Source organism: Mytilus galloprovincialis, chromosome 10 (assembly GCF_965363235.1).
Source record: "Mytilus galloprovincialis chromosome 10, xbMytGall1.hap1.1, whole genome shotgun sequence".
In the NCBI taxonomy this organism is placed as follows: domain Eukaryota; kingdom Metazoa; phylum Mollusca; class Bivalvia; order Mytilida; family Mytilidae; genus Mytilus; species Mytilus galloprovincialis.
The window spans coordinates 21,263,091-21,288,036 of record NC_134847.1 but is presented as its reverse complement, the minus strand read 5'-3'; the positions used below and the strand labels follow the sequence as shown (position 1 = coordinate 21,288,036).

General features: G+C 32.5%; 1 pseudogene; it reads right to left on the bottom strand.

Moving 5' to 3' along the window:
* Nucleotides 1-1,631: 1,631 nt before the first annotated feature.
* On the bottom strand, nt 1,632-9,962 carry LOC143047154 (uncharacterized; annotated as a pseudogene).
* Nucleotides 9,963-24,946: the final 14,984 nt, after the last annotated feature.

Here is a 24,946-nt window from a genome sequence, read left to right as displayed (position 1 = left end):
ATTGATGTGGCTTTTCAACATGTTATGTAATAAATATTACATTTAACTCAATAGTATACTAGTACATGTATATAGGAATATCATGTACAATGTGTAGATAGGAATAACAAATAGCTATCATAAAACTGTTCAATTTCAGATCAACGACCAAACAGTGGTATGCTCCAGACATTTCAAATACACAGACTTCAAATGGACCCCTGCAGTCAGAAAGACTCTAAAATCCGACAGTGTGCCTTTTGTCTTTGACTGGTCAAACTTAATAACTCCGCGGAGAGAATTATTCAAGCATCCAGTCCCACAGAAAAGGCCAAGACCAGAATCTGATACTGAAATTGAAGCTGATGACAACATTAGTCTAGGTTGTGAACCATATTCAGAGTTTCAGGAGACCAATCTAATCGTATGGTAATTAATAGATAGTATATAGTTTTCTGTAATGTATGATACAATTTATGTAAAATTTCTGTATATTTTATGATCATGATGAGGAAGACAAAATCGATCTGCTGGTCAGTTTCTTCAATTTAATCATTAGTGTCTATATTTATTATGACTGTAAACAACCGTTAACATCATAATTGACAACAATATATGCAAATGTGTATGCAATGACAATAATAAGACTGTCATACTATATTTTTTATCAACCCCAGAGGTATGGTGTTGTTCTAAGGGAATATATCATATATCTTGGGTTGAATTTTTTTTTCTCTAACTTTGCTTGGATCATTTTAAGGATAATTTTTCATATCCAACTACACATCTATAATCAATAATTATGAACCTCATCAAGAGTCAATAATCAGACAATTGCTTTATATTACATGACAATGGTTTGTGATCACATAACAAACATGTTAATCTATTTTGCTCTGTTGACGGATAGGACAAGTGTTGCTTTTCTCATCACGTGGCATATATACATGTATATGTCATCATTTATTTCATCAAAAGTCTTGTACTCTGAAACAACTTGACCGAATTTAAACAAACTTGGCCACAATTGAAAAATTGTGTATCTACTTTGAAAAAACGTCTGTAATGACATCACCTGACAACCAAGATTGCTGACATGACTAAAAATAGAATATAGCAATATTTTTTTTAGTAAAATGATAAAAGTACTTAATGATTCTTCTCGTTAACAGTTTTCTTTTTTTTAGTTACCAAGTAGATGATGTTAAAATTTAACTTATCCAAGTAGATGATGTATAAATTTAACTTATCCACAAGAACCATTCTCAAAATAGCTGTTATTAATAAAATCAATTTGAAAATGCAATCAGATGTTTTGAATGGTTTTACACTCAACAAAATGATGTATGATAAAATGCACTAGTCTACTGCTGCTGGTTAGTGGGAGGCTGAATTGGTACACTGGTTGACTGCTGCTGGTCAGTTGGATGCTGGATTAAACTTACTAAGGTATACATTGCTAGTTAACTGCTGCTGGTCGGTAGGACGCTGCTCAAAACTTAAAATACAGGTATGAAATAAGAATATTTTCCAAATCCAAAATGTATTTTCATAATTAGAGATTAACCTTTGTTGCTTTTCATTTTGTTTAAAGATACATGTATCAGATTGCTACTTTTATTTAATGCATAAATGAAAAAAGAGAGAGTATGATGTTCATAAATAGTGTTTATTATAAGCACTATTTCCTAAAGAATGCTGTCCTTGCTAGCTACAACATATCATATATTAACAGGGATTAAACAATTTCACAATTCGCTTAGAATAGGTTTTCTTCTAAGTACATACAAAAATATTCCCTCTTATAAAGCAGTACTAGAATTTTTTAATTAAAATTTGAACATATATATACACAACAAATTTGGTTAAAACAGTCATAATTTCATTTGTGGGTAATTTTTACAATTTTAGTTCACCACAGAAAGACAAAATACAAAAACTAGAGGCATTGGTTAAAAGCAGAGATCAAGAAATACAGAGATTGGAGAAAAAAATTGAAATAGTAAGATTTGGGATCAACAGATTTTCAACTGATAATACAATGATTTTGTTCTACACAGGCTTTGTGTCTATGTCAATGTTTTCTGCGTTTTTCAATTTTATAAAACCAGTCGCCAACTCAATGACCAGCTATTACTACAAATCAAACGATAATGCCAAACAAAATATTTTAGCAGGTAGACAGAGAAACATGCTATTAATAGATGAGCTATTTATGTTTTTGTGTAGACTCAAATGTGGCTTAATGGAACAGGATTTAGCTGTAAGGTTTAATTGTCATGTTTCAACTGTTAGTCGTAAGATGATAACTTGGGCAAACCTTTTATATTTTGTTTTAGGAAGCTTCAACATATGGCCTAGTAAACAACACATAGATGATAAAATGCCTGCTTCTTTCAAGTTGTTGTATCCATCAACACGAGTCGTAATAGACTGCACAGAAATAAAAACTGAAAGACCATCATCACTTGCTCTTGGATCTAAATGCTATTCTAATTACAAAAGCAGTCACACATGGAAAGGGCTGGTAGGAATTGCCCCTCATGGAGCTGTAACTTTCATTTCTAGCTTATATACAGGCTGTATGTCAGATGTGGAAATAACAAAATTATGTGGTTTGGTTGATTTACTAGAGATGGGAGATTCCATTATGGCTGACAAGGGTTTTGTACTTAACAAGGTTTTGGAAGGAACTGGTATAACTGTTAATACCCCTCCTTTTCTAATGAGTTATGGCCAATTTACCAAGCAGGAAGTTGAAGAAACACAAACTATAGCAAAGCTTAGGATACATATTGAAAGACATATCCGTAGAGTAAAGGAGTACCACCTATTCGACAAAATAATTCCCCTCAGCATGGTGGGCACAATCAATCAACTATGGACTGTTGCTAATATGCTTACTTTGTTTAGAGGTCCATTAGTTAAAGAATGGCATTGATAAAACTTTTATGCTATAACTACCAACTACATTATTTGTAAATCTTTAAGTATGTTAGCAGAGAGCCCTTACAATTTTGTATGCCTAACTTAAAATTTATGGTTTATTACCATGATTACTTAAATCAAAAATAAATTAACTCATCCAGTATTAAAAATTATTATTCACTGAGTTGATTCCTTCCAGATATAGGTTTCATTGCCTTTTGTGCTAGAATTGATTTGTTAAAAGTCAGTTTTGTCCAAAAATTACAAACATCAAATGACAAAAGTTGAAACTATTTGTAGGGAAAATTTAGAAATAAAAACACATTTTAGAAGAATTAAAAAAAAACCCTTTTTGCGCAAAGAATTCAATGGAAATTGAATACTTAAACTAAAGCTTTGCTGAAATGATTTCTATTATCAATTTTTTTAAAATTTAATATAAATCTTTTTAAACTAAAACAAAATTAGGCTCTTGGTGACATGAGTTTTCTATTCACACTAATTTTTTTTATTTGAATTGCATTAGAAATTTTGGGCCAACATGGGTGTCGAAACTTAATCTCTGCTCTGACAAGTGACAAGTACATGTATAAATAAAAATTACTCAATAAAATGATTGAAATAAAACAAATCTAGTTTATGTTTCATCTTGTCCCATACATCTTCATCAAACTCAATAATTTCTTCATGGTATTCCTCTAAACCCCAAACGTAGAAATAGCACCATTTCAATCCTGTAACTGCCAACTGCATCATCACTTGGTAGAAATAATTGTGATTCTGTTCAAGTTTTCTCTCTTCAATGCTGCCTGTGAGATACATACATTCTGATAATGCTTTCACTGGGCATTTAATTTCCAACAAGCCAAACTGTGGTATCCCTTACCAAAAAGTGCTAACATGTTGAACATAAGTTGCACATAAGATGCTCACGTTAGAAACTAACATGATTGCACACGAGTTTTTTAACATGCAAATTAGGTGAGCATTTTGTGAGCAAAAAAATTGCACATATGAAACTAACCTAATTTGCATGTTAAAAACCTCACGTGCAACTGCTCATATGAGCTTTTGTTTCACATGTGCATTTTATTAGATTGCTCATATGAGCAGTTGCTAACATGTTGCACACGTGAATATTATAGTTGACCAAAACAAAATGGCTGCTTTAAAAAAGGAATATTTTTCAAATTTAAATGAAAATCTTAAATAATTCAGTTGAAAATAAAATAACTGATACATCATGTTAAAAGAGTTATTCTTTAATTATTGTCAGTTAATTATGATTTTCATATCATTTTTTTTTTTTATTTAAACAATAATCATGATCATGACTAAAAACATAACATTACATTATAAAACTAATAGAGGGACTTGCAAGTTTAGTACACAATGAATGTCTTTGATTAATAAGTACTGTATTTCAAAAAGGTTAAAAAGGAAAAATCTTTATACATGTAGTACTTATTTTGAAGCAACCTGTATATTTATTCCCATAAAGGACTTAAAATTGTAATATATTTCAAAATCTGACACAAAAATGAAAATAATGAAATAGAAATGATAACTTACAAATAATTAACCACAGCCACACTGGTTTTATCAGATTTTAACAATGCCTTTCTTCAAATAGCACAATATAGGACTTAACATTTTCCATATCCATCTACCTCCATTTATTGCACGCTTTTCATGAATTTGAATTTACAGGAAGTACATGACTGGGCATGTCATTTTGAAAAAGCTCATATGAGCAATGATGTAGGTTAGTTTTGAATGGTTAGAAGAATGGAAAAACTTTTCAAAGTACAAAACTAACATAAAACTAACATGGATGATAAAAGCTCACCTGAGGTTTGAATTGCACATGTGAGCATTATGTTAGATTTTTGTGGGCACATATGAACTACCAAACTGCACATATGAGCAACCTGATTTGCATACAATTCTTACTTGCATCTCATGTGCTTCACATGTGAAACTTATGTGCTTTTGTTAGCAATTTCTGTACGGGATCCTAGAGGGATGATACACTTTACGATCTGGACTTGCAGCTAACCATGGAGAGTATGGACTAACTATGATGCCACATGGGTATACATTGACATTATCATCATGTAGCTGAAAAAAATAGCATCTAGTTTGCCTACTATTGAACTTCATTATATAATTTCATTTAAAAAAAAAAGTAAAAAATGTGCATACCTTTTAGATATTAAAAAGTTATGTGTGATTTGTATGCTGCAGTGAGTGAACAAAACAATATCTACTATGATTTATAACTTGCCATACAGCAAATTAATAGACACAGTTGAAGACATGATGTTGCCCTATAGATGTCTGTTCTTTGTTATCGTTTAGTTGCTTATGTGTATTTTTCAACAGTTTTTATGATAATTAGCTAATTAAATATTTTTTAACTGAAAATGTTAAATTTCCTTTGATGAATTAATAAAAGAATGTAAGATGAAATGGTCAAATCTTATTAGAAACAGAACATTAAAAATTTACATTAAATGACATTTCAACTGAGATCTAGTTTAAACGACTGTCCTCCTCTTTATATATGGCATGGGATCATGATAAAATGATTTTTTTATTTTATATAAATTTATACATAAACATGATCCCGTGCCATATTTATTCTGGCTTGGAACAGGCAGGTTTACACCTGGCAGAGTTACAGTCAGATTAGTATGAAAATATATCTTTTTAATTCAAATGTATATCATACATATTGTAGTCAAAATCAAATTTATTGACTGCCCTCAGGCTCTTTTATTCGGGCTTGGGACCAACAGGTTTTCACCTGGCAGAGTTACAGTCAAACATTTAGTCTCATATATTTTTTTGTCTCTAAATTCTCTTATCAATGTGGAAAAATTCGGAAAGTGTCTCATAATATAACAAACCTTAACAAAAGCAGCAGCAGCTACACTTTCAAATGACAAACCATGACGCATGCTCTCAGTTACTACTTTTCTGGTAGTCTTCAATCTAGCAACCAATGGTTCATTATCTGAAATTGATACACAACTTCAATATATGAAAATGTAAAAAAAAAATACCCAGATAAGAACCGAAATGACAGGAATATTCAGATCCTTGTATTATTCATGTATTACACATATACATGTATGTGATGACAAGACGAAAGTCAGTTATTTTATCTTTGGTGAAGAGTGGTTTCATTGGAAATCATACCACATTAAATCTTATTTTTATATTTTAATAAGTCAAATGTTAACATATTTTACAATTTTAAAACACAATTTATAATGTTTCAACACTCACTAAGACACTCCATCTGAACTAATTGAACAAATAAGCATGATAAGAGTAGGTTATTTGGATAAGTTTTAAGCATTTTGCAAGTTTACCTGTTTTTCTCTTAACAATGTCTCCAGCAACAGATGCAGTGAGTCTATCCTTTCTAATCTTATGCCATTTTGGTTCATTTGTTTGAAGTCTTGTCATTTCTTCTATGTGAATGCTATCTTCACTAGTAACTATGTCAGAATTCAATGACAAACTCTTCTTTTCATCCAGAACTGTGCACACAGTATTTTTCATGAAATTGACAACAGGCAAACTTGGATATTCAGGTGCATCCAATATGTTGAGAACATAATGGTTATAAAGCTTTTGTTGTACTGCCACTGGTGATCCTTTTTGAAATTTACCAAACTTGGTATTAACAATAACAGGTGCACTCTCTAAATCTATTACAGACAATAGCAAACAAGTCTTGTCAATATGTGACAGACTTTGGCAAAGCTCAGAAACATTTGGTAGTGGTGAGTTGATGGGATTGTACATTGTTGAACGTAGACCATGTGGTTGCTGTTGAGGTGATTGGGTGTTATAACCGAATACAACTAACTCATCAGCCTTATTTCCACCTATTTTTTCACCACGGGGCATATGCCAAGTCTGGGGCAGAGATGTTTTTAGAATATCACATGGAATGGTTTTCATGTTACATGATTTCATATGAGCCAGACTGTAAAGCAGGCCTGTGACATGTCCACAAGTCCCTAATTTCCCTATAGCACAAGAGCATGTACTGCTTTCAAGGATAGGACCTTCTACAATAACAACCTGTAAAAGAAGTATTCAAGGGTCAGAGTGTTACTTAAGTTAGGTAAATCTCTTTATCCAGATTGATTGATTGGTGTTTTCTTTATTTGTCTCATTACAAAAGGGCTATGTGACAGCAACCTTTCACTGTTCAGAGAATAATTTTACAATACAATACAATACAATACAATACAATATTTTTATTTTCCAAATTAAAGGGCCCATTAAGAGTATAACATTAATTACAACATGACATAAACATTACAGAGTGATTAAAGAAACATAAAATAATAATAATTGAAATTCAAATGCATGAAGAAAGGATCAGTGGTCAAGGGGAGATAATTTTGATATATTTTAGAGTATTTAACTAATTTTCTGATTTTCTTAGTTGCAGGCCTTTATCCAGGTATGCACATAAAATAGATAAAAATCTGCTATCTTCATTAATCATGATCCATGAAAAAAGATCATTTATATTTAAACTATCTAAACTGGGGTATTTTTTTATATAATCAGTGATATCTCTTCTGAGGTTATTGTAAATAGGGCATTCCAGAAGAAAGTGCATTTCATTTTCAATACAATTTGTATTACATTCTAATATGACGTGCTTCTTTCGCTTTGTAAACAACACCGTGATAAAATTCTCGATATATCTATACTTAGCGCAGACTCCAAGATGTACACAAATGGCTGTTTAAATATGCCTCCCACGTAAATCCACATGTATCGTAACCTATGTGTAAACGGTTGTGGATTTCGCTGTGTCAACAATTACAATTGAATAAAACCCTACAGAACATTTATTCTGATTCTGACGCATAACAAAAAGAATTTACACATTTAGAGAACGGAAAAATGGACAAAAACAAAATAAATTAAAATTCCGCGAAATTCCAGTAATGATTTTGGCGCATTAACGTCATTTCAAAACATGACGTCATACGAATGAAAACATCAAAGCTGAATGTTTTTCTATTGCGTTTACCTTCTAAACTCGGATACAATTGCATTAAAATAAAGTATTGAGGTAGGTGTTGCTTGTTTTCTGTTCTATTGCATTATTCGCACATTTACTAATTTCAGCAAGTCAACATGGCGGCTCCTTGGTTACAACATGTCAACAGTGAATTTAACGGTAGCTTACGATAAAAAATGTAAATTTAAAATTGCAAATGTTGGGTTTACTGAGAAGTAAAAAAAGTATTTTTTTTCTAGAGGTTAGATAAGAAATCATTCATGCAGGTTTATTAGATTTGTTTTACATTTATGGAACAGTGGGTAAAATAGAATAGCCACACACACGGTATACCCATCATCACTTCAGTTTTTTAATGATCGTATTTGTCCTATTAGAATCGAAATAATTCATGGAAGCCATAGATTTGTTGTAAATTTACACATGGCCTGGGCCATGTGTAAATTTACAACAAATCTATGGCTTCCATGAATTATTTCTTAAATATAAACATATCCTCTCATGTCGAGGTAATATTTCATATTTACCACATACATTGGTAATTCGTTCATGTCTGCCAGTTTCTATTCTTAAACAGTGATATTTAGAATTTTAGAATTCATCCAGATATTTTCACATTATCTGTTAACAATTTGGATTTGTCATAAGTATATTTAATAAAATTGTTTAAATTGTATGTACCAATACTCAACCAGTCTATGCTCCATCTACTGTCTGTTTAAACGTAAAGAACCAGCTTATACCAATATAAAGTGAGTTAAAGTCTTTGGTTTAATTTGATCAAGCAGGGATGGAATGCTAAAACGTGCGGTGAGCAAATTACCAAGAGATGAACGATATAGGCTGTTATATGAGCAAAAAAGGAATGAAATCATCTGGTTTTAACTACATGTATGTGCATACAACTGCTATTTTGAACCACAATATTAATTTATACAGCTGTTGTTTGTCAACATTTTATACTTAGTTTAATAAACTCGTTTTTACAGGTGATATATATTACCTCAACATCATGTGCAGATTCATTTTTTCTTTGAGATCTTTGGCATTTTCCTCTCACTAAACCACCTTTATCTACTTTGTGAACTGAAAAGGAGTGTTTTATTAAGACTCAAATGATTTGTATCTGAAGGTCTCTGAAGTTGAAACTTATTTCATTAAAAAACTAAATATAAAGAGTATTAATTTGTCATGATTTCCCTATAAGGGCCATTGATTCAAAAATAAAGAACTATGAAATTCTAAAATATGTATATATTTCTATATGCCTAAAAAGTGTAATTTAGATTGCCTTACATGTACACAAATGGTACATGTTTTAACAGCCGTTTTAACACATGAAGCTGCTGATTTGTATGAAACAGTTTCAAAATTAAGTTCAGTTTAGAGTTTAAAATAAATTTTAATTCATGTTCTTAACTTCCATGACTTCATTAAGTCACCATGGTCATATTTGAAAACTTCTATGTAAGTAAGAGAGTACATGTATATTATAAAATATGATGATAACATCTTCAGGAAATAGCCATCATGATCATGTAAGATCATGTAACAGTGTAACTGTAAGAATGCATGCTTTCAGTTCAACAAACTTCGGTCATGTTGGTTAAAAATGAAATGACAATGTATATTAAAAATATGTAAATTATTTTTTGAGAAGAATCGACTTGATGTGAACTGGTGGTGGGGTCGAAACGCTACAACTTTTCATGATCTTTAGACAGACCTTGGCAGGTCATGTACACAGCTGTCAAACACTTACTAGTAATGTTTGTTACGTATTTCTCAGCGAAATATTTATAGCCTTTTGACATTTCTTTAACACCTAGACTCTTTGAACTGCTTTTTACGGAAGATTCAACAAAACCAAACGTCAAATCCGGCAATATAGTCAAATCTCGACTGCTGTCGCCTCCTTTCACTTCCTTATCGGCCATGTTGTTTACAATCGATACGACCTTAACCTCGTTTTCGATTTTATATGCATATTCATTAGATCTCACTAAGAATGGAGTATTCTTTTGAGAGTTGCCTAAAAATAATTAAAAAAAAACTTTCATCCAAATACAACCAAAAATAAACAAGAGTGAACACACTGAATTGTCTCGCCTGTTCTAGTGTTAATAATATAATTTATTTAGAAAGTATAAATTAGACGCTCTCAAGAGCCTGTGTCTCTCACCTGTATTTACTGATGCTTTGGAAATCATGTAAAATAAAGTTAAAATCAAAATTAGTAGAATTAGATATTATAATGACTCTAAGATAATAACAAATAAACAGCTGCGCCATGAGCGCATGATACGCCCGACGTCTTATGTGGAAGTCTTATGCAATAATCATAATTAGTTTATGAGAAAGTTTTAAGCAATAACCATATATTGTTTTAGAGACACGGCGGGACATGTGAAACCCCCCACCCTGTTTTTTTTTACAAAAACTAAATATTACCAAAATAAAATTTTGAATCAAAACCAAAAAGTATACAGATCTCTAGATTAATATATCAAAGAAGTGTGTAAAGTTTTAAGCAATAATCATAACTTATTTTTGAGATATGGCGCGACATGTAAAAAACCCTCCCCCGTTTTACAAAATACTCAATAACTCAAAACTAAAATTTTGAATAATCACCAAAAAGTATACAGATCTTTAGATTAATAGAACAAAGAAGTGTGTAAAGTTTTAAGCAATAATCATAAATCATTTTTGAGATACGGCACAACATGTAAAAAAAACCCTCCCCCTTTTTTACAAAATACTAATAACTCAAAAATGAAATTTTGAATCATCACCAAAAAGTATACAGATATTGAGATTAATATAACAAAGACATGTGTAAAGTTTTAAGCAATAATCATAAATAGTTTTTGAGATATGGCGCGACATGTAAAAAAACCCTCCCCCTTTTTTACAAAATACTCAATAACTCAAAAATGAAATTTTGAATCATCACCAAAAAGTATACAGATATTGAGATTAATATAACTAAGAAATGTTTAAAGTTTTAAGTCATAATCAAGAATCGTTTTTGAGATACAGTGCGACATGTGAAAAAAACACACCCTTGTTTTAGTTATAAAGTGCCGTAACTCAAAAAGTTTAAATCTTATTTTCACCAAAAAGTATACAGATCATTTGACCATCATTAGAAACAAATATATTAAGTTTCATGAAATTTGGATAAGTCGTTCTCAAGTTACGGTGCGACATGTTTACGCCGGACAGACGGACGGACAGACAGATGGACGAACTGACACCGGACATTTGTATACCATAATACGTCCCGTCAAAATTTTGACGGGCGTATAAAAAAGAAAAATTTCTGTAAAATTACTAAATCAGGGGCATCAACCCAACAACTGGTTGCCGGATTTTGTCTGAAAAATTCAGGGCAGAAAAAATTGAACTGTAAGCAACATTTTTGCCACCTATCAGATTGGCTCTAAATGTCTTAGTTTTCGAGATATAAGCCAAAAACTGCTTTTTAACCCTATGTTCTATTTTTTACCATGTCAGCCATGATGGTTAGAAGGTGGGGTCATTGAACACATTTTCTAACAAGAGGCTGTCACAACGACAGCAAACCGGATTTATTAACATTTATTTGTGTCCTGGCAATATCACAAGAACCATTACTGATGAATGGTGAAAGTGAAAATAGTCAATATCAAATTTGACCTCCATTTTGTCATCAGTATCAACATATTAAAATTTGAAAAGCTTAGATTGAATGGTTCATGAGTAAATGCAACAACGTGAATGGAAACGCCATTTTACGATCTTTCAAGAACCATAACTCCTGAACGGTAAAAGTCAAAATCGTCATTATTGAACTTGACTTCTATTTTGTCATCAGTAACAACATGTTATAATTTCAAAAGCTTTGGTTGAATGGTTCATGAGAAAATGCACGGACACGACGGGAAACACCATTTTTCAATCTTTCAAGAACCATAACTCCTGAACGGTAAAATCAAAATCGTCATTATTGAACTTGACCTCCATTTTGTCATCAGTAACAGCATATTAAAATTTGGGAAGCTTTGGTAGAACAGTTCATGCGTAAATGCACGGACACGACTGGAAACTCCATTTTTCAATCTTTCAAGAACCATAACTCCTGAACGGTAAAAGTCAAAATTGTCATTATTGAACTTGACCTCCATTCTGTCATCAGTAACAACATATTAAAATTTGGGAAGCTTAAATTGGTAGAACAGTTCATGCGTAAATGCACGGACACGACTGGAAACTCCATTTTTCAATCTTTCAAGAACCATAACTCCTGAACGGTAAAAGTCAAAATCGCCATTATTGAACTTGACCTTCGTATAGTTGTCAGTAATAACATATTAAAATTTTAAAAGCTTTGGTTGAACGGTTCATGAGTTAATGCACGGACAACATTTGATTGCCGCCCGCCTGCCTGACAGCCCGACCGCCTGGCCGCCCGCTGTACATCCCCAAATCAATAACCGACATTTTTGTCACAAAAATCCGGTTAAAAATGATTGTGGCCAAGTATGGTTAAATTTGTGTCAGTAGTTGAGGTCACATATTTCCTACACCAAATATAGTTAAACTATACCTATAGTATCTGAAAATAAAATGCTTCCGGCCAGGGTGCAGCTGAGTATGTCGGCAGAGGTTGAACTCTGAACAGTTGGGGAAAGTATGGACACAACATTGATACAGCTCTGAATTTGGATTGTGATTAAATATTAGTATATGTTTCTGACTCTGAATGAATGTGGTCTAATTGAACTTAATTTTTTTTTTTACTGATTATGGTCCAATATTCAAAATCTAAATTCTAGTACATGGTTAGATTCAGCATATCAAAGAATCCCTAGAATTCAATTTTTGTTGAAATCAAATAAAGTTTAATTTTAGACCCTTTGGATCTCATGTGGACCAATTTAAAAATAGGGCCTTATATCCAAAAACTTTTATACACGGTTAGATTCAGCATATTAAAGAACCCCAAGAATTCAAGAATAAAATCCACTTAAACTTGGTCAAGAAATACACAATTTATACAAAGTATTGTTTTTGGCCCCCAATTCCTAAACAGTTCAGGCCATAACCCCAAAAACCAACCCCAACCTTCCTTAATTGATATGGAACCTTGCGGTACAATTTCAGAAAGATTCATACACATCAATCAAGTCATTATCTGTAAACTAAATAACAGTGCCAAATTGAGGCAAAATTGGGGACTTCTGAGGCCTTCTTAGTAATCATATATGTCATCTACTATTCTTGCCTTAAAATCTGTTTTGAGATACTGTCTACAATGTAAAAGTAAGGATGTTGCATCTTTGCTCTGTTGTAGATTCAAAACCTCTCTTTGCACAAGTTCTTCTAAAATATTTGATAATGTTGTGAATCCTCTACTTCCTTCAGCCACAAAGTAGTCAATTCCCTCTAAACTGGTTCTTACCTTTGCGCCACACTGAGCACTAATTCTGTACATTGTACTATCACCTGCAAGTTAATGTTTGTAAAAATATTATTATAGTGGAAACCTAGATTACCATTTTTGATACCAATTACCAAAAAATGTTAAGTAGCATTTTTGGTGAAATTTTTAAGTTCAAAGGGGAATAACTGCCACAAAATTAGGCTGATTTGAAATTCCTTGTTTCACATGGCCAGGTGAAATGAGATTAATATACAAGTTAGTAGTTCATATTTTTGTTGTTGTTTTGTTTCAATTTCTATAAGAGATTCAAGCATTTCACGGCAATCTAAACAGGGGACAAAAAATATATTTCACTTGTTAAACAACATATAAGCAGTAGTTTTGGTAGATACATGTATATATATATAAAACTTTTGAACCAACATTGCCAACCTTCAATTTTTCTATCAATCCAACAGTTTTTTTCAAGGAAAATCTTGAACCAATCTACTTACCGTTGGGTGTGAGCTAATGCTCTGTGTTGAAGGCCGTACTTTGACCTATGATTTTTTACATTTTATACATTGCGACTTATATAGAGAGTTGTCTTATTGGAACTCATACCACAACTTCTTATTTATATATATGACATTCCCCCTAGCATCCACCTATAATCATAACAAAGACTTTATTCTTACCTAATGGAGAAATTTCATTTTCTGCACAAAACAATTTGTACTGATGAATTAAATCACTTGCTCCCAAAATTTGAATGCACTACATTGGGCATTTCAATAACACTGCCATTTGACATCCTGACCTTTCTTTCACCGTAAGGCAAATCATGAACAATGTGCTCAGATGTTATAAAATCCAAAAAGTTATCAAGCTTAATGGGATCCGTTTGTGTCTTGTGATAGATGTTGTTATTGGAAGTCCAGGTCCAACAAGTTTGGCATGGTTTTATGCTGTGTAGAATTTATTGTAAGTCACGTCTGGTAGTTTTTGATTTATCTCTTTAAATGACATTGTCTGAGTAAGAAAAGAAAGAATTTGGCATCTGTGGCGACATGACTTTCAGTTTCAAGAGGAGGAACAAAAGATCCATCAGTAGTAGAGCGCTAAGTGTTGGAGAGACTGTCAGTTTCAAGAGGAGGAACAAAAGATCCATCAGTAGTAGAGCGCTAAGTGTTGGAGAGACTGTCAGTTTCAAGAGGAGGAACAAAAGATCCATCAGGAGTAGAGTGCTAAGTGTTGGAGAGACTGTCAGTTTCAGGTTTTGATATTATAGAGTTGAGGACTTCTTCTCTAGAAAATGGAAAAATTGAGGAAACAATGGATTGAAAAACTTCAAGAAATCTTTTACAGTATCCTGAATTGGCACTTTTGACATATCTGTCCCAAGGCTTTCTCTATCCAGAAGAAAATGTTGGCAGATTGATAGCCTCAATGTAGTAGTTAAGCCCGGTATCAATTCTAAAGGTGTGTGTAGCTTCCAGAAGAATTCTACAAAAAAAAGAATGAAAAAATTATCAATAACCTATATGGGTTGCATTTTTGTTTCAAGATAATTAAATTATATATAATCCATCAGTTTTTATTGGCTAATCGAGAAATGTGTGTATAAGGGTGTGGATGAGGTTAACAGAATGGAGAATTATTAAAAAAAAAAAAATAGAGAATTATTTTTGCCTATCATTTTAGTGGCAACAACCCAGCAATTAGTTGTTTCTATTCATCTGAAAATTTCAGGGCTGATAGATCTTGACCTTATGAACATTTTTGCTATAAATGCTGATTTTTTTTAGATATAAGCCAAAACCAGAATTTTACCCCTATGCTCAATCTATAGCCATGGCAGCCATATTTTTTTGACGAAATAGCATAGTAAAACACAAACTTTATTCTAGTTACCCATAGAACAATTCAACTAATTGGTTACCACATCTTCTTTTTTTATATGTACAAACCTGAGATAAATCTTGATTGCTTTCTGTAATACATGTAGTTTCTGACTCTAGCTCTGTATATATCATGTAGACTGTGATGGCAAACAAATCTAAAATGACATGTCAAGATCATATACATATTAATGTGTATGGGTTTAATTGGTTTGATCAATTCATTTAAGGGTCACATACATACACAGGTCAACAATGTGGAGCCCTTTAGCAATTATTTATATTTTGTCCGTCTGTTTGTCTTCTATTTTTAATAAGCACTTATATGAAAACAAATGCTCAAAGAGCCGGAATTGCTCACCTGGCAAACAATGCCCTATTCATCAACTAAGGTTATATAATCCAAATATGGATAACATTTGTAAAAGTTTCTACAGGGTTTGGTCAAATGACACAGTTATCTTCCTTTGGATTTTGTTGTCTACATACAAATATAGTCCCTAGTGTGAACAGTGTTTTTTTGCATTTTTTTGGTGTTACACTTTCCCAATTTATTTCTTGTTATATAATGCATGAAATATTTAAAGTAAGGGGATGAAATTACATGTTAAAAAAAATTGGGTGATGAATCTTTATGTTAAGTAGTTTCCTTTGTTGTACAATAACTGAAGTTTGCTTTGTCAAATTGAAATAAAATATATACACAACATTGAGCATTACTACAGGAAGCTCCCTTTTTTGTTTAGGACTGCTGGGTCCTTTACGCTGCATAATTTTATTTATCTTCAAGATAAAGCAGGTACTTATAAAATATATGATCTACCTCTTCATCATGAGTGTCCATGTATTCAGAAGTAGCATTCCTCTGGATTGAGTTTGATGGATAATGGAAACATTTTAATTTTTTGCTGAAAAAAGTTTTTTTCCATTAATCCAATGTATTTTCTAACTTTCAAATTTTATGTAGTATCCGGCGCGCTAGACCACACAACCACCTTGACTTCACAAAAATAAAGCTTTAGGTGGCTGGGTGTTACCTTTCCACGTCAGTTTTAATCTAGTGTCATACTACAGTACATGATATATGTAGGACTCTAAAGTACGATGGGGACGCTAAAGTACAATGGTCACGCTAAAGTGCGATGCTTCCATACGTTAAAGTGCGATGGTCCGCAAAAGTAAAGACGTTAGAAACGTGGTTTGATAATGACGTTATAAACACTCGTTTATACCAACCATAAATGAACATGCCGGAAGATAGATTAGAAATATTTGATTAACAACTCTTACACCAAATGTTCATGACTTAACCATTTTTTGTCTGCTGTAGCACAATGTTTATTTTTTCGAGTGCTGGAAGAAGGACTTGTATTCTATACAGTCGACTATTTTGCTATATAAATACAAAACATTATACGCATATATTAAGGGAGATAGTTACATTAGTGTGGACGGCAATCTACACCAATAATCCAAATATTTAATATGCTGAACGGCAATCTACACCAATATTATCCAAATATTCAATTCGCTTCATTTTACATAAAATATAATATTTTGCGACACATAAATTACCTTTTTAGCAATTATTACGTGGTCAGTCTTCTAAATTTAGAAACAATCACTTTAGCCTATCGGTAAATTATAAAGCCTATCAAATATGTTATGACCTTAGCATACTAACTTTTGCATAAAAAACCTATGTTTTAATCCCTCTAATCTTACCTTTTTGTTCCATCGTACTTTAGCGTGATATACCAACATACTTTAGCAAACACACAACCATCGCACTTTAGCGTGAGACACAATCGTACTTTAGCGTAGACCATCGCACTTTAGCGTGACCATCGCACTTTAGAGTACCACCGCACTTTAGAGTCCTACATATATAAGGCATGAAGATGTTATTTTTACAGATCAGCTAAATTATCTATAGTAAAGGATCCTACAAATTAATGTAAGATACAGTCACAGAAATAATTATATTTGTAAGTACGTCTGAACCAGTGACAACTCTACAACAGATTTATCCATCGGATCACCAGTAGTGATGGTGATACATGGCTGTGTACATTCTGTATATATACAACTCATCTAAACATCAACCCAACAATGTTAGATCTGTAAATTTGCTTTCTCAAATTTTTTTGTTCTTCCTTGCTGGGATTCAATCCCATGCTACTGAGATATCGTGACACCAAATTGCCTGCACTGTAACCGGCGCGCTAGACCACACAACCACCTTGGCTTCATAAAAATGAAGCTTTCGGTGGCCGGGTGTTACCTTTCCACGTCAGTTTTAATCTAGCGGCGTACTACAGTACATGATATATAAGGCATGAAGATGTTATTTTTACAGATCAGCTAAATTATCTATAGTAAAGGATCCTATCAATTAATGTAAGATACAGTCATAGAAATAATTATATTTATAAGTACATCTGAACCAGTGACAACTCTACAACAGATTTATCCATCGGATCACCAGTAGTGATGGTGATACATGGCTGTGTACATTCTGTATATATACAACTCGTCTAAACATCAACCCAACAATGTTAGATCTGTAAATTTGCTTTCGCAATTTGTTTTGTTTTCCCTCCCAAGGATTCGAACCCATGCTTCTGAGATATCGTGACACCGAATCGCCTGCACTGTAACCGGCGCGCTAGACTACAGGACCACCTGCATGGGCTTCATAAAAATGAAAAAAGTATGTCTGAACCAGTGACAACTCTACAACAAATTTACAGATCTAACATTGTTAGGTTGATGTTATGACTATGTTAGTCAAATGTACAACATAGGTCACATTGACCTAATAACTTATCAATCCTTTTGTACCATGTATCATTGACATGATTGATATACATTGTCTAGAATAATGTAAAGATGACATTATCTTACCTTCTTTGGTGCAGACGACTCTTGCTTATCATACAGTACAACTTCATCTGCAAAATTTGAAGTAAAAATAGTTGAAGGAACTGTTCTTGTTTGAAGACCCTAAAAAAACATAAGAACATCTTATTATCATGTCATATAGCTAAATGGTATATACATGTAGATAGCACTATAGATACATTATACTTCACCTTGGTCTCCTTTATAGTTTATAGTCAATCAAATGTTATAAAATGGTGATACATTGTTACTTGCCACTAAACTTTTAGAGTAAATTGAAAACTGAATTCATTTCAAATAGACAATATAAAAAAAGATGTGGCATGATAGCCAATGAGACAACTCTCCACAAGACACAAAAATGACAAAGAAATTAACATCTATAGGTCACTGTACGGCCTTCAACAATGAGCAAAGCTCATACCGCAATGTTCACTATAAAAGGCCCGGAAATGACAATGAAAAACAAATTCAAACGAGAAAACTAATGGCCTTATTTCTGTACAAACCAGGTGCTCCCCAGTGCGCAGCTTTATAGGACTGCAGAAGTCGAATCCTGAACAGTTGGGGCAATTATGGACACAACATTCAAGCTTGATACAGCTCTGAATTTGGATTGCTATCAAATTTTTGACATAATATGAGTTTCTGACACAAAACAAATGTCAAGATCTTACAAATCTATTGCGCAATATTGTGCAATTAAAGATTTCCTCTTTTAACTTTTTAACAAGAGGCTGTCACAACGACAGCAAACTGGATTTATTAACATTTATTTGTGTCCTGGCAATATCACAAGAACCATTACTGATGAATGGTGAAAGTGAAAATCGTCAGTATCAAATTTGACCTCCATTTTGTCATCAGTATCAACATATTAAAATTTGAAAAGCTTAGATTGAATGGTTCATGAGTAAATGCAACAACGTGAATGGAAACGCCATTTTACGATCTTTCAAGAACCATAACTCCTGAACGGTAAAAGTCAAAATCGTCATTATTGAACTTGACCTCTATTTTGTCATCAGTAACAACATATTAAAATTTCAAAAGCTTTGGTTGAATGGTTCATGAGAAAATGCACGGACACGAGGGGAAACACCATTTTTCAATCTTTCAAGAACCATAACTCCTGAACAGTAAAAGTCAAAATCGCCATTATTGAACTTGACCTCCATTTTGTCATCAGTAACAGCATATTAAAATTTCGGAAGCTTTGGTAGAACAGTTCATGCATAAATGCACGGACACGACTGGAAACTCCATTTTTCAATCTTTCAAGAACTATAACTCCTGAACGGTAAAAGTCAAAATCGTCATTATTGAACTTGACCTTTGTATAATTGTCAGTAATAACATATTAAAATTTTAAAAGCTTTGGTTGAATGGTTCATGAGTTAATGCACGGACAACATTTGATTGCCGCCCGCCGTACATCCCCAAATCAATACCTGACATTTTTGTCACAAAAATCCGGTTAAAAATTGGGAATTTGAGAAATTTGAAGAAAAAAAATTGAAAACAACTGCCATCCCCTTTTTTTTGCAATTAATCCAAAACCTGACATTTCTTTATACATAATATACAAGTATTGTAAGGGAGGTAGATCCGGACATACCCAACATTGTATGTTAAATGTTTTAGAATTACCTCCCTTACAGCTTTTAAATTGTCATAATTGTCCATTTTCCAGAAATACCTAGTTTTTCCCCTTTTTTGCCCCTAATTCCGAAACATTTTACGCCATAACCCCCGAAAGTTAATACTAACCATTCCTTCATGGTATGGAAACTTGTGGTTTAATTTCAGAGAGATTCCTACACTTAAACATAAGTTATTGTTTGAAAAGTACAAAAATTATTATTTTGGGCCCCCTTTTTGGCCCCAATTCCTAAACTATTGGGAACATAATCCCAAAAATCAATCCCAACCTTCCTTTAGTGGTATTGAACCATCATGTAAAAATTTGTAGAGATCCATTACACTTTAACACAAGTTATTGTCTGTAAACTAGAAAAATGCTTCTTTTTGGCCCCTTATTCCTACATATTCAGGAAAATTAACCCCAAACTGTATCCCAGCCTTTCTTGTGTTATAAGGAAAATTAAAGTACAATGTCAGAGAAATTCATACAGTAACACACAAGTTATTGTCTTGAAACTAGAAAAAAATGGTTGTTTTTGGCCCTCAATTCCTAGACTATTTGCCAAATAACCCCTTAAAATAAATACCAACATTCTACTTATGGTATTCAACATTGTGGTACAATTTCAAAACAATTGAAATACTAATACACAACTTTTTGTCCTGAAACTAGATAAATGCTGTTTTTTTGTCCCTTTGGGCCCCTAATTCCTAAACCTTTGGGACCATAACCCCATAAATCAATCCCAAGCTTCCTTTTGTGGTTATAAACATTGTGTTAAAATTTTATTGATTTCTTTTTACTTATTCAAAAGTTATTGTCCCGAAACAATCTGTTTTTCGGATGACGCTAATGACTGTGATACCAATATACGACCAAAATTTTTTTTATTTTTGCGGTCGTATAAAAAGATAATGCAAAATGAAAAAAACAGTCTGCAAATATATTTTCATTTACAGTTTACATTTACCTTTGCAAGTTTTATTGTCTGAGCTCAATATTTGCCCTGGTTCACACACACACATTGCTCCCCATGGCGTCTTGGAGCAGTTTGTACATCCAGAATTTTCACATAAGGTAGCATCTAAAAATAGAAACGACATAATTATTGACATTCAGCTGAATTTTTGTTGTACATAGCACAGCATAAAATTGCACAAACAATGTGCAGTACTTGAAGTTCTAAAGACCTCTTGCTGAAAATGCCCATTTATCCCTGCAAATTATTAAAAGCACTGAAGATATCACACAGGCATATTTGAAACAAATAAAAGTGTTTATGTAATTTGAATACTGTTGATTAATTATTTGTGGGGTACCAATTTTCATAGATTTTATGGTTACAGGTGAACAACACTTTTAAAAGATAACGAAAAAACATCAAGATTTCCTAAAATTTTTACGTCCCTTCGAGTTTAACATTGAGTTATAACTAAAGAAAACATTTAAACCTAAGATCCACAACTATAAAAACTGTGGCATTAACATTCTCTTAGCTGAATAGTTCATAAATCTTTATTTTTATTCTTACCATAAAAGTCCCATCCAATGGTCATTCTCAGCCTCCATCCTTATGGACAAGCTGTGATGCTAACCTGAAATGTAAAATGCTTAGTTATTCAAAATGGTTTGAAAGGACCATTGTTGATATACTCTGGGATTAACAGATACATGTATAAGTTCCAGACATACTATATGTATATTAAATAGAAAAAGTCTTCAAATGTGTAATAGATGTTGAGAACATATGGTTGACAGCAACCCAACACACTGTTGAGTAATTACATCAGACATATTATTGTACTGATAGATGAAAGAGGAGATTTCTGATCAAACTCATTATAAACATTCAGACCACATGAAAATAATATTTCTAAAATATTTTTACAATACTATTTTTTTTCCAAACAGGAATAACATACTGGTACCTACCTATGTATTAATAGATCTATAAGTCTTTTTTCCACACCATGAAAATCATTGAAAATTGACATTATACATCTTTTGTGAAATTCATATGGAAGATGGAATACCAAAAAATAATTCAAGGGGTTTATGATTTGAATTTCAACTGCACAAAAAAATCATTTACAGATTTTACAGAGTTATCTCCCATTGAATGAAAGAATCTTGCTGTTAATTGTACTTGACTCCCCTTGAAGTTGTATTCCAATTTCAAGAGGATGGTAAAGGGGCATTAAGAACATGGAAACACGTAAAATAAAAAAAGTCCAGGTTTACTATAATCAATGCGAGACCAGCAGGAGAAATTAAAAGTATCAAGAAAAAAACTCAGAAAATATAAAAGGCAGAAAACGTTGTATGGGCTACTTAACAATGTCTGTACTTGACCAAGAGTTTAAATGAAATTCAAATATCTTGTTATCCTGCAATCTCACTATCCCAAGACTGACAAAAAGAGAAATTTTAGAAAATTATCAATCTGAAATGCTAATTTTGATGATAATCACTTTTATAATGTAGTACTACATACATAACTGTATGTACTTTTTCACAAAACCAAATTTCACTTTTAAAAGAAGCGCTGGTTAGAAAACCAGACAATGTTCAAAATAATTTTTAAAAATCTATCCAGAATAAATGACCGACTATTGAAGAGTAAAAAGAAAACTATATGTTTTACAACCTTATAAACAAACCAAAATCGTTACAACTATCAACATCAGTCTACAGTGATCATCCTTTTCATAAATAAACAACTCAAAACTACATATTTTTTTTAAATGATCTTTTTGCTGTAAACTTGATTATGAAGAGCAGCAATAAAACAAGAGTGTGTCCAAAGTACACGGATGCCCGCCCCACTGGCACTATCATTTGGCATTAAAATTAGAAAGATCATATCATATGGAACATGTACACTAAGTTCAAGTTGAATGGACTTCAACTTCATCAAAAACTACCTAGACCAAAAACTTTAACCTGAAGCGGAACAGACAAACAAACGAATGGGCGAATGGACAAACAAACAAACGGACGCACAGGCCAAAGAACATAATGCCTCTCTACTATCGTAGGTGGGGCATAAAAATAAAAGTGTTTCTTTGTTGTATACCAGGTATATAAGACATTTCTTTTCTCTTTTTTCTATTGTTTATGCAATTCCAATTCATAGTCAAGTGAATTAATCAGTTAAATAATCTTCTGTGGATTCATTTATTTTTGTGGGTACCAATTTTCATGGATTAAGGAAAACTTACATATTCATGGATACTTCATTTGTGGTTTTGCTTAGTCTGCTTTCAAGCCTTTAAACAAATTTTCAGCCGTTGAATATCTAATTTCACATTTCACCTGTACCAACGAAATCCACTAAAATTGGTATCCAATGAATGACAATGACTCCATATAGTACTTTAAGGGGTAATGGGGTCATCTTCACACTTCTATATACTAATCATCATATCATTCGTTTAGCATAATTATCTTTCCATGTGGACTGCTTCCGAAAGATAAAACCAGATGATCTCCAGAAATACTTCTGCATGATATCAGTCTCTTTCTATAGGTTGCACTTTGTGAATACAGCTGTTTCTCTAACCACGCCTCTTTTGGAGAGATCTAGAATATTCATACAAAATTAAATTTTGTTAACACGCCTGGCTCTCAGTTATGCTCTCTTTGTTGCATCTCACAGAGAGCATAACTTTGGAATGTTACCATTAAATATACATCTGCATATTGTTTATATTGAAATTTATGGTAACCTGACAGTCAAGGTAGGTGTATTTAAGAATTTTTAAGTATTTTTTATGAAGTCATTTCTATTCATTATCTCCCCTTAATACATTATACACAAAGTATAACCTACCGTTACCTCAAACCTGACAATATAAAACAAATCTTTATTGTTCACCCCTATGAAGTCATTTGGATTGATTATCTCCCCTTTATACATTATACACAAAGTAGAACCTACCCTTACCTCAAACCTGACAATAAAAAACAAATTTTTTTTTTCACCCCCTATGAAGTAATTTGGATTGATTATCCCCCCTTATACAATATACACAAAGTATGACCTACCATTACCTCAAACCTGACAGTATAATACAAATCTTTTTTGATCACCCCTTATGAAGTCATTTGGATTGATTATCTCCCCTTTATACATTATACACAAAGTATAACCTACCGTTACCTCAAACCTGACAATATCAAACAAATCTTTATAGTTCACTCCCTATGAAGTCATTTGGATTGATTATCTCCCCTTTATACATTATAAACAAGGTATAACCTACCATTACCTCAAACCTGACAGTATAATACAAATCTTTTTTGTTCACAACATATGAAGTCATTTCTATTGATTATCTCCCCTCAATACATTATACACAAAGTATAACCTACTGTTACCTCATACCTGACAATATTAAACTAATCTTTATTGTTCACCCCTTATGAAGTCATTTGGAGTGATTATCTCCCCTTTATACATTATACACAAAGTATAACCTACCATTACCTCAAACCTGACAGTATAATACAAATCTTTTTTGTTCACAACATATGAAGTCATTTCGATTGCTTATCTGCCCTTAATACATTATACACTAAATATAACCTACCATTGCCTCAAACATAACAGTATAAAACCATTTTTTTCTTTCACCCCCTATGAAGTCATTTGGATTGATTATCTCCCCTTTATACAATATACACAAAGTATCACCTACCATTACCTCAAACCTGACAGTATTAAACAAATCTTTATTGTTCACCCCCTATGGAGTAATGTGGATTGATCCTCCCCCCATTATACAATATACACAAAGTATAACCTACCATTACCTCAAACCTGACAGTATAATACAAATCTTTTTTGTTCACAATATATGAAGTCATTTTGATTGATTATCTCCCCTTAATACATTATACACAAAGTATAACCTACCGCTACCTCAAACCTGACAATATCAAACAAATCTTTATAGTTCACCCCCTATGAAGTGATTTGAATTGATTATCTCCCCTTTATACATTATACACAAAGTATAACCTACCATTACCTCAAACCTGACAATATAAAACTGATCTTTATTGTTCACCCCCTATGAAGTCATTTGGAGTGATTATCTCCCCTTTATACATTATAC